This window comes from Ovis canadensis, chromosome 3 (genome assembly GCF_042477335.2).
Source record: "Ovis canadensis isolate MfBH-ARS-UI-01 breed Bighorn chromosome 3, ARS-UI_OviCan_v2, whole genome shotgun sequence".
NCBI classification, from domain to species: domain Eukaryota; kingdom Metazoa; phylum Chordata; class Mammalia; order Artiodactyla; family Bovidae; genus Ovis; species Ovis canadensis.
This window is the reverse complement of record NC_091247.1, coordinates 231,008,751-231,017,374: the sequence shown is the minus strand read 5'-3', so window position 1 is coordinate 231,017,374 and position 8,624 is coordinate 231,008,751. Positions and strand designations below refer to the sequence as shown.

At 59.1% G+C, this 8,624-nt stretch overlaps 1 long non-coding RNA gene across 1 annotated transcript; it reads left to right on the top strand.

The window, feature by feature from the left end:
* The first annotated feature begins 4,968 nt into the window (after positions 1 to 4,968).
* On the top strand, positions 4,969 to 8,323 carry LOC138436181 (uncharacterized). Its single transcript, XR_011255371.1, has 2 exons — positions 4,969 to 5,959; positions 6,401 to 8,323. It is a non-coding gene; the product is annotated as an uncharacterized lncRNA (long non-coding RNA).
* The last annotated feature ends 301 nt before the right edge of the window (positions 8,324 to 8,624 follow it).

Sequence of the window (8,624 nt, the reverse complement as noted above, 5' to 3'; positions counted from 1 at the left end):
GCGCGGCTGGGGTGGGGCCGGGGGCGGGGCCGGCGCGCGCAGGCGCAGTGCCCGCATGCCCGCCTCTCCCCGGGGCCCGGCCGGACGGGCGGCTCTAGGTGCCGAGGCGCCGCTGATGGGGCGGGTCTGGGCCGACTGCAAGGCGTCGCCCCGCCCCCAGGGCCGGCGTGGGCCGACCGCGCAGGCGCAGTCCCGCCCCCGGGCCTGCGCGGGCCGACCGCGCAGGCGCAGCCACCTCCGGGCTTCGGCGGCGCAGGCGCAGTCTCCGCGCGCCGGCCCCGGCCCCGGGCGGCCAGCGGGGCGGCCGCGAGGTACCCGGCGCTGGCGGGGCGGGGGTCGCTGGCGAGGCGGGGGGCGCCGGCGGGGCGGGCCGCCAGGGCCTTCCTGGTAACTCGGCGGCGGGGCGGGCGCACGCGGGCCGCGTCATCGCGGGCTGCGGCTCGACGGGCGCCCGGTTCCGCCTGCAGGTGCGCGCAGGTGCTCGGCGCCTCTCGGCCGCGGAGCCTGAAGAGGCGCATGGGCCTTACCCGGACGGCGTCCGTCCCGCCGAGCGGCTCCGGGGGGCTCTGCGTGCGCGCTGGGCGCTTTTAGGCCCTGGAGTCTCGGGCGATAAGGTGCAGCCGTGCGCGGGTGCGCCGGGATCGAAGCTTAACGTGTGGGCGCCGGGGGTCCCTTCCTCTCGGGGAGGCCGCGGGCCGCGGGGCCGAGCTCGCTCTCCGTGTCTGTCTCGGACACTCAGTTTCCTAACTCACAGTAATTCACTGACCAAATGAATTCTCAAACTGCTTTTGTCACCTTGCTCTAGACTACAACTCACTTTGTATGAGGACGAGGCATGGGCTCATTCCCTAAGTCTCACTGTGACGGTTAGGGTGTCTTCCGTTCACCAATGACTGGTCCGCTTCAGTGGGGTGAGTCGGCCGTGTCTCCGCCTGCCCGGAGCCCTCCGTGTCTTTGCCTACAACGGCCTCCACGACCCCGGCCCCCAGCTCTGCCTGCATGTCCGTGACCCCCGCCCCCAGTTCTGCCTGCCGGTCTGGCCTCTGAGCGCACTCCAGCCCCAGGGGCCTGACCTCTGCGACGGAGGGAGACAGGCGGGCGAGAACTTAGGACTGCCTCCCGATCTCTTTTAATTTGCTTCTCACCAAATCTTAAGTTCGTGGCAGCAGATTGGGTTCCTTTTGTTCTCCTACCCCAGCGGCTGCTGGATTCTGTCTGGCCCAGAATGGTGGTGGAGAGCTGGCGGCTGGCGGGTGGACGACGGCTGCGGTCTAAATCCTGCCGCCAGCGGTTTTTATTTGACCCCAAGCTAAGAATGTTTTTTCAGTTTTCAATGGCTGGGAAGAAAAATCAAAAGAATCTTTCATGACATGAAAATTCTGTGAAATTCAAATGTCAGTGCCCTGACTGGAGTTTTCCTGGAACAGAGGGGAACCCTCTGCTTCACCGGCCACCTACAGCTGTGTTCACCACGCAGGCCATGTTGAGGAGCTGTGGCACAGACCCCGTGACAGGCAAGGCTAGGAGTATTTGCTCTCTGGCCCTTTGCTGAAAAAGTCGCCAGCGTTGTGCCCTGGATGAACGGGCAGCCTCATACCTGGTCCCACGTGTTGTCATTCCTCCACTGACTGTCTCACAGGGGTTCCTGTCTCGTGGTCAAAGCTGGAGTTCTTAAAACCTTGGTGGTGGTGCCCACACTGCCCAGCCCCTGCCGCCCTGCCCTGTCCATGCTCGCTGACTTCGCGCCAGCCACACAGTGGCCTCCTGGGCCCCACCTCAGGGCCTCAGCACCGACTCTTCCTGAACTGGAATGCTCTTCCGGACAGGTCTGCCTGTCTCACCCTTTACCTCTGCAGATCTTTGCCCAGATGTCATCTGTAGAGGGGGCGTGGCTCTTTCTGGCCTTTCCCTACGGAGCAGTAGCCCCCCGCCCCATCTCCCAGCCTCAGTCTTCTCTGACATTGACCTGTTTGTGGTCAGCCTCTCGGGGCAGGAGGAGCGCTCCAGGGGAGCAGGGCCTCCTCTCCCTGTGTGGTGATGGACAGTGCCCAGCGCTGAGAAGAGCACTGGCTCCCTGCGTCTTGGTGGGTGGGCTGACTGCGTCCCCACTGCGGCCTGGCACTGATCTGAAACAGATAGAAAAGCTTCCCCTGGCAGGTGGCGACAACCCTTCCCCAAGGGCCTCACCAGTTCCACCTCCCTCCTTCGTCCGCGTGCACTTCTCACACCGCAGACTGGCTGGGTGTGCCTGCTCTGACCTCTTCCAGGAAGGGTTTGAACGGCTTTCGTTCCATATCTCACTGACCCCATGGACATGAATCTGAGAAAACTCTGCAAGACAGCGGAGGTCGGAAGAACCTGCCGTGCTACAGTCCACGGGGTCACAGAGAGACACGACTGAGGGACTGATAACATAACTTAAATGCCCAAACGGGGCACCGCGGGCCTGAAATGGGGCACCGCGCTCGTGAGACACACCGGCATAAACCGTACCGTTCAGTGAGTCGGGCCACCTCGTGACCCTGTCAGCAGCTGCAGGCCGTTCATGTTCCTGCAGTACCAAACCCTGGATGAGCACTTTCTGTGAGCCCAAGATGCTGGACTTTCGTTTTAATTTAAGCAACAGAAGCGCGAGCGCCTGTGTTTTAACCGAGTTCTGAGCATAGACTTGAAGCCCCAGGAAAGAGGGAGGGTTCTGTCTCCTGCCCGATGCTGGGTGCTGTGTGCAGTCCACGTTTAGGCAATGTATGGAGTAAAGAGCGACCAGCCACCTGCTTTGAGGCCACCAGGGCAGAGGACTGACTGACCTGCAGCACCCTCGTGGCTCTCTGTCCACACGGGCTGCACTGTGGCCCTTGGAAGGGGTTCACCGCACGCCAGATTCTAAGCCCAGCTCAGGACGTGAGGTTGATGGTGTCACGTGTGGAAGCCGCTGGGCACCCTGCCGTGGTGACCACATCAAGGGTCCTGATGGCCAGGCCTGAAGTGACAGGGTGGCTGTGCCATGGAGCCCCGTCTGCATAGGGGTTTGGGGCAGACACCCGCCTGTCTCCGGCTGAGTCCTAGAGTCCCCGGCTCCCCCTTGCTGAAGTGTGGGTCTTTGTGGCTCTGGGACCTTGAGAACGGCCCCCGCCATTGTCCTCAGCACAGGTCCTTGCCTTCCCTTTGGGACAGCAGGAATGCTCTGTGTGTGTGTGTGTGTGTGTGTGTGTGTGTGTGCAGGAGGGGAAAACTGCCAGCAGTTCAGGTGAGAAGACCCCAGGTGGGCCCAGGGGGAAGGGCAGCCATCCGTCCGGCTACAGGAGGCAGCTTTGGGTGCCAAGCACCTGCCAGACCTCCACCGTGTTGTCCCCGTTGTCCTGGAAGCGCCACCCCCACCCCAGGCAGATGGTAGCATCCTTGCTCCTCTGGGGAGGAAGACCGCAGCTGGAGGCGGTGTCCCCGAGGGGACGGAGCCGGCAGGGTGGAGCGGGGTCACACGAGGTCTGGGAGCCTCGAGGTGGTCTCAGGAGGCAGTTCTGGGTGGCCCCCCATGTTAGATGTGGGTCGGGGCTGCTGGACAGAGCGGCCCGGACAGGAAGGGGCTCGGGAGTTTGTCCAGGTCTTAGGTTTTGCTCTGGGCCCGGATGGGCAGGGGCTTGGGAACCCCTCCGAGGACCACCCTCTCCCGGCAGGCATCAGCGGGTCACCTGGGGGCCCCACATGGCTCTTCAGAACTGGACCCCGGAGTTGCTCTGCACGCTGACCCCAGCTCCTCACCTGGGGGGCCTGCCCCAGCCTCCCAGGAGCTGGCGCGCTTGCAGGGTGGGAGGAGTGGGGGCGCTGGAGGGCAAAGGGGCGACGGGCAGCCTGGGGTGGGGGGTTTCCCCGGCGCGCTGCGGCCACCGGTTCCGCTGGGGGTGATGTCCCCAGGGTTTTGGGGGGACGAAAAGGGGCGTGGCAGAGGGGTGGGGGTAGAGTGAGACCCCCTTGGGTCTGGGCTGCTGGCGGGAGGGAGGCCCGTCAAGGCCGCAGACCTGAGCCCGCTGCCCACAGCCCGGAGCCTGCCTGCCCGCCTTCCCACAGCCCCGCGGCTGCCCTCCTCTAGGCTCCACGCCCCAGGAGGCCAGGGGGAGGGGGCAAGTCCCGGTGCCACCCCGACGCAGGCCCCCGGGCCTCCTGGGGTGGGTGAGGCCGGGAGTGGGCCCCAAAGGAAGCGCCTCTGCGGCTTCCACTTCTCCACGCCTGGCGTTTTTCATTGTCACTCGCGCCCTGCTGTCGGCCGCTTCCCGTGGTTTTCCTCTGGGTGGAGGGGGCCCAGGGCCGGGCGAGGCCGTCCTCCTTTGGGGCTGAGGAGCTTCCGGGGCCTGCGCTGAGCCCCCGGGACCTCACAGGGACCGCGGGTGGCCCTTGACTCTGCGCAGGAGGCCATGCTGCTGTCGTGGTGCCGCCAGCCTGGGAAGCGGCGGCCAGAAGCCAGCGGTCCAGAGGCCCGAGCACAGGGCGGTTGTGCCAGGAACACTGACCCTGAGGCCCGTCCCACCCTGAGCCGGCATCGCGAGGGGCTGGAGTGACAGCGTGCCAGCGTCCCTGGATGGGGCAGAGGGGGACCGCGAGCTGGGGGTGGTTGGGGAGCTGCATCTGCCAGGTGCCCCCCAAGCCCCGCGCTCCTGCTTAGAAGACCGTGGGGCCCTGCCCAGGTGGGGACCCAAGGGTGGGACCACCCAGCCCCCTGAGAAGGTGAGGGCGAGGGGGCGCCGCAGAGGCTCAGGGGCTCCTGGGGCTCGCTGCTGGGCTTGGCCGCTTCCTAGGCTGCAGACGAGGGGGCTTGAAGGGCTGCGGTGGCTGTGTTAGCAAGACCACTCGGGTGCGGGCGAGTCAGGGAGGGGACCCTGGCCTCTACAGGAGGCGCCCGAGGGCTTTAGGGGAGAGAGAGGCAGGACTCAGGAAGCACTTGGAGAGCAGCTGCAGGTGGGGTGCCTCGCAGGCGGTGGTGACCCCGGTGAGACTGGAGTGCAGGGGAACGGAACTGGACTCACCATTTTTGTGGAGAGAGGGCAGGGAAACAGCAGCAGTAAGTGCCGCAGTCAGGAGAAAGCAACGGCAGGCTGGGGCGGGCACGCGGAGTGCTCAGGGGCAAAGGCCCTGGGGCTGCGGACACGGGCCAGGAAGGGAGACAGACACAGAACGGCCCGTGGAGAGGCTGCGGCGATCCCAGCAGGCGTCCTTGGTGGGAGTGTGTGGGACGGAGGGCCCGGGGGCATGCCCAGGTGGGAGCAGGCCCTGACTGTGCGGACGGTTCAGGTGGGCTCAGCTGCCGGCCCCAGACGTCAGGCACCGGTCCCTGATGACTGGCTCTGTTTATTTTCCAAGGTAGAGGTAACTCAGGGTTTATGTGGGTAACTAGGATTTCTAGATTTAGCAGATCTAAAAAGTGTTGTTTACCTGATTTAAAATGTAACTGGGCGAACTGTGTTTCATCTAGAAGCCTGATCTTAACAGGAGGGCCGTCCCGATTAACAGTCCAGCCAACACGGAAAGAAAAGTGGAGAGCTATGTATGACCACACCCCCTCTAAAGGAGAACTTTGAAAACAATTAGACATATATCTGGCCCGGTGTTACATACAAGGCTGTTAATTAAATTTTTTTTACTGTATGTACTTTTCTCAAATCTACTGTTTTCACTTAACAGAATAGCTTCTTCCACGCGGATGATGGCTGCTCAGGGTCACGTTAATGCGGAGCACCTTGTGGGCGGATGCCGGCCATCCTGACCCCGCTCGTCAAGAGTTCCCTGAGGAGCACGGGGTTCTCGTGCTGTTTGCCTTTTGGTCACTTCTTCAGAAAACATTCCTAGCAGTGGTGGTTTTTTTAAAATTTTTTTAATGAAAATGTTACTGAGATAACTAGAGGTTCACTGGAATTCTGACAAATAATACAGAGGCGCCCTTGGACACCTTAGCCAGGATCCCCCAGTGGTAAGCAACATTTTCTGAAAAGAAAGTAGAAGATCCCAACCAGGACAGCGGCGCTGGTGCAGCCACTGATCTCATTCCAGCTTCCCTAGTTTTACTTTACTTGCACGTGTGCGTCTGTGTGTGTGTGTGTGTCTGTGTGTGTGTGTGTCTGTGTGTGTGTGTGTGTCTGTGTGTGTGTGTGTCTGTGTGTGTGTGTCTGTGTGTGTGTGTCTGTGTGTGTGTGTGCGTCTGTGTGTGTGCGTCTGTGTGTGTGTGTGTCTGTGGTAAATTCTGCACAGTGTTATCAGCCAGGTTGGTTTGAGAAATCTCCAACAAGATGCTGAAGAGTCCCAATAAGGATTGTTATTTTGTCCTTTTATAACCACACTGCCCCACCTTGTCCCCAAACCCCGGAAAGGCAACTGCTGATCTGTCCTCCCTTCCAAAAGCTTGTCATTTTAGTGTTCCTTAGATCAAAGTGCCAACATCCGCTGGATCATCGAAAAAGCAAGAGAATTCCAGAACATCTACTTTTGCTTCATTGACTACACTAAAGCCTTTCACTGTGTGGATCACCACAAACTGTGGATAATTCTGCAAGAGATGGGAGTACCAGACCACCTCACCTGCCTCCTGAGAAACCTGTATGCAGGTCAAGAAGCAAGAGTTAGAACCAGATATGGAGCAATGGACTGGTTCCAAATTGGAAAAGGAGTACATCAAGGCTGTATATTGTCACCCTGCTTATTTAACTTCTATGCAGAGTGCTGCTGCTGCTGCTGCTGCTGCTAAGTCGCTTCAGCTGTGTCCGACTCTGTGCGACCCCAGAGACGGCAGCCCACCAGGCTCCCCTGTCCCTGGGATTCTCCAGGCAAACACTGGAGTGGGTTGCCATTTCCTTCTCCAATGCGTGAAAGTGAAAAGTGAACGTGAAGTCGCTCAGTCGTGTCTGACTCGTAGCGACCCCATGGACTGCAGCCCACCAGGCTCCTCCGTCCATGGGATTTTCCAGGCGAGAGTACTGGAGTGGGGTGCCATACATCATGAGAAACGCTGGGCTGGAAGAAACACAAGCTGGAATCAAGATTGCCGGGAGAAATATCAATAACCTCAGATATGCAGATGACACCACCGTTATGGAAGAAAGTGAAGAGGAACTAAAAAGCCTCTTGATCAAAGTGAAAGAGGAGAGTGAAAAAGGCGGCTTAAAACTCAACATTCAGAAAACGAAGATCATGGCACCTGGTCCCATCACTTCATGGCAAATAGATGGAGAAACAATGGAAACAGTGAAACATTCTATTTTGGGGGGCTCCAAAATCACTGCAGATGGTGACTGCAGCCATGAAATTAAAAGATGCTTGCTCCTTGGAAGGAAAGCTATGACCAAACTAGACAGCATATTAAAAAACAGAGACATTACTTTGCCAACAAAGCTCCGTCTAGTCAAAGCCATGGTTTTTCCAGTAGTCATGTATGGATGTGAGAGTTGGACCAAAAAGAAGGCTGAGCCCCAAAGAATTAATGCTTTTGAACTGTGGTGTTGAAGACTCTTGAGAGTCCTTTGGACTGTAAAGAGCTCCAACCAGTCCATCCTAAAGGAAATCAGTCCTGAATATTCATTGGAAGGACTAATGCTGAGGCTGAAGCTCCAATACTTTGGCCACCTGATGCGAAGAGCTGACTGATTGGAAAAGACCCCGAAGCTGGGAAAGATTGAAAATGGGAGGAGAAGGGGATGACAGAGGATGAGATGGTTGGATGGCATCACCGACTCAATGGACGTGAGTCTGAGCAAATGCCGGGAGATGGTGAAGGACAAGGAAGCCTGGCGTGCTGCAGGCCATGGGGTTGCAAAGAACTGGACATGACTTAGTGACTGAACAACAAGAAAGATGAAATCAAGAGGTTGGGAACCTTTTGGGACTGGCTATTCTGCTCAGCAAGGGGTTTCCGAAGTGGTTCTAGTGATAAAGAACCCCTCTGCCAAGGCAGGAGATGTTGAGACACAGGTTCAGTCCCCGGGTCTGGAAGATCCCCTGGAGGAGGGCATGGCAACCCACTCCTGTATTCTTGTCTGGGGAATTCCACGGACAGAGGAGCCTGGTGGGACACAGTCCATAGGGTCGCAGAGTCTGACAGGACTGAAATGGCGTTGGCATGCTGTTTCCCTGGAGACTCATCCGCCTGGCCTGAGTGTTGCTGCCCATCCCTCATGCTGCTCGGGAGTGTTCCCTGGTGTGGATGGGCCACTGTTTGTTCTAGCATCAGCCTGTGGTGTGGCTGGACCACGGTTGGCTCAGCCATCTCCAGTTGAAGGACATCTGTGTTGATTCCTGTTTGGGTCTATTCCAAATAAAGATCCTAGGGATGTTTGTGTGTGTATGTGTTTGGTGTGAAGAGGAGTCTTCAGTTCTCCGGGGTAAATAACCAGAGGGTGCCTTCCGGGTCACGTGGGCCTGCATGTTTGGATTCTGAGGAAGCTGCCAGGTCCTGCCTCTTCACGTTCTCGCTGGCAGGCATCAGTGATCTCGTCTCTCTACATCCTTGCCGGCGCCAGTTGTGGCCATGACTTTCCACTCTGTCGCTGTGATGGGGTGATATCTCACTGTGCTTTAGAGGCTGATGCGAGGTCTCAGTCCCCAGACCAGGGATCGAACCCTTGCCCGCTGCAGCGAACGCTCGG